This window comes from Tenrec ecaudatus, chromosome 13 (genome assembly GCF_050624435.1).
Source record: "Tenrec ecaudatus isolate mTenEca1 chromosome 13, mTenEca1.hap1, whole genome shotgun sequence".
NCBI lineage: Eukaryota > Metazoa > Chordata > Mammalia > Afrosoricida > Tenrecidae > Tenrec > Tenrec ecaudatus.
Window position 1 is genome coordinate 134,473,123 of NC_134542.1, and position 2,467 is coordinate 134,475,589.

Sequence of the window (2,467 nt, forward strand, 5' to 3'; positions counted from 1 at the left end):
CTAATGTAATGGTAGGAGTTTGTGGTGGAAGTTATTGCTCCTCGTGGTCCTGTTAGACCCCATCTGTCCTTATGGTCAGGTGAACGCCATGACCGACTGCTTCATGCACTCAGCGCCGAGTGTAAGTGATATGGCCACTTTCAGGACTAGCCTTGCAAGCATTTCATGTGATCCTCCAGCTCTCTCCCCTATGCATGGAAGCCCATGGCTGTAGAGTCTCTGTTGGCAACACGGAGGAGAGTAGCATCGTCAACAGGAGCCTTGCATAAGTAAGAGATACATTTTACTGTGCTATTCCAGTGAGATTTTTGTATTTCTTTCTTACCATAGCATTGTATATTGCATACTGAGAAAACAAAAATTGATACTATTGGTGGACACGATCATATCTAAAGCCTACAAGAGGTGATGTTGTCTTAGGGGTTAGTTTTGAGGAAGGGGGCCTGTTATCAGAGGATGGAATCATAATTTAGGCTTATGCTGCTGCAGAATATTGGTAACATTATCTCGTGTAATAACTCGCAAGGTATACCATATTTGAAGTACATATAAAACCCTATTGAAACTTAAGAGGCTACTTGTTATAACAACATGGAATAGGCCACATGACTAATAAATATCTACCATGCATTTGTTCTTCAGCATTGCTTACCTTTTTATTTTTTAGACCTGCAGTTCTTTTGGTAGAAAGCAAAGCCTTTCACAATACAAGTGGCCCTCACATGTATGGCACTACAGATTGAGATTTATAAGCTGTGGAAATGCTTTTACAAGTTCTGTTTGTAACAACTAATCTCATGACCAGGATTAATGTTTTGGAGGCGAATCTAGGGATTCTGTCTCCAAGACTGACGACTAGACAAGTAAAAAACTGCTGTGAGTGTGAAATAAATTTAAATGAATGCACCATGTATGACAATTAAAGTAGTGCCCATGACATGGTCTGGAAGGCAGAGGAGAAAGAGATTATATTACCAAACCGAACCCCAGCGGACTGCCGTGAGTGGATTCTAACACAGAGACCATGGCTGATAGCACGGAGATTCCCAAGTGGTTTTCCAGGACTCTAGGCCTTTATGGGGCAGAAAGCCTCTTTCTTTTTCCCATGGAGGAGCTGGTGTGTTCAAACTGCTAACTTTGGAGTTCACAGCCTCACACATAATCCTCTACACCACCAGGGTTCATGCAATTGTCCTCAGGAGGGATTTACAAAGCAAACGTTCGGCTTTGACCACACCTCATGGTGGCGGCTGTTTGGGCGCGGTGTGGCTGTCACTGTGACCTAAGAGGCTGGCGGGCATGCGCAGAGCCCCGGTCCCGGGCCCACACCCCTGATGCTGCGTGGGTGCTGAGCCCTCTCTGGCCGGCCAGGACCATGGTGACATATTTCCTGGGCCGGAGCGTGCTCCGGAGTTCCTGGGACCACGTGTTCGCCGCCTTCTGGCAGCAGTACCGGAATCCCTACGGCAAGCATGTCCTGACAGAAGACATCGTGCACCGGGAGGTGACGCTGACCAGAAGCTCCTATCCAGGTGACTCCTGCCCAAGACCAGCAGGATGCCCTGCTGGGCCGAGCGACTGCTTCCTGCCAATGTCGCTCACTCGGTGTACATCCTGGAGGACTCCGTTGTGGTCCCACAGAATCAGACCATGACCACCTTCACCTGGAACATCAACCATGTCCGGCTCATGGTGGTGGCGGAGCGCTGTGTTTACCACGTGAATGCCGACAACAGTGGTTGGGCCGAAATCCACCGGGAAGCCTGGGTCTCTTCCAACTTGTTTGGTGTCTCCGGAGCTGCCCAGGAATTTGGTTTGGCCCCGTTTAAAAGCAATGTGACCAAGACTATGAAGGGCTTTGAATACATCCTGGACAAGCTGCAAGGTGAGGCCCCTTCTAAGACGCTTGTTGAAACCACCAAGGGAGCCCCAGAAAAGGCAAAGGAGGCGGCACTGGCAGCTACCGAGAAGGTCAAGGACCATGTCAGCAAGGCAGCCACCAAGCAGCAGCAGCAGTTCGTGGAGCCAGCCCAGCCCCCTGCCCCCACCCTTGACCAGACGACCTGGATCCATCCCCCTGACCTGCCTGCAGTATGCTTTCTTAATTAAAAATCAACTTCCAGCCCCTATGTACTGTCTGGCAGCATGGGGCGGGGGGAGGGGGTTGTCCTTTTGGCAGTACAGGACACCAAGCGCGTCACCCATGTGTGTGCCAGCCTTGCTTATTTCCCCCGTGGGCAGGTGAGGAACAGACAGAGAGGTGCAGACCTGCCCTCACAGCTCACAGTGGCCAGGAGATGTTGTATTGAACACTAGACTGTAAGCGCCACAGGAGCAGAGATCTGTTTGCTCTCTGATGTGTCCCAGGTACTGAAACAATACTTAGCACATAAGAAGCACTCGATAAATGCTTGTTGAATTCAATTAGTCCCCCCACCCCAAATAAATAAATAAAAAGCAAACGTTC

General features: G+C 49.6%; 1 pseudogene; it reads left to right on the forward strand.

Moving 5' to 3' along the window:
• The first annotated feature begins 1,375 nt into the window (after window positions 1-1,375).
• LOC142424105 (PRELI domain-containing protein 1, mitochondrial pseudogene) lies at window positions 1,376-2,109 on the forward strand (annotated as a pseudogene).
• Window positions 2,110-2,467: the final 358 nt, after the last annotated feature.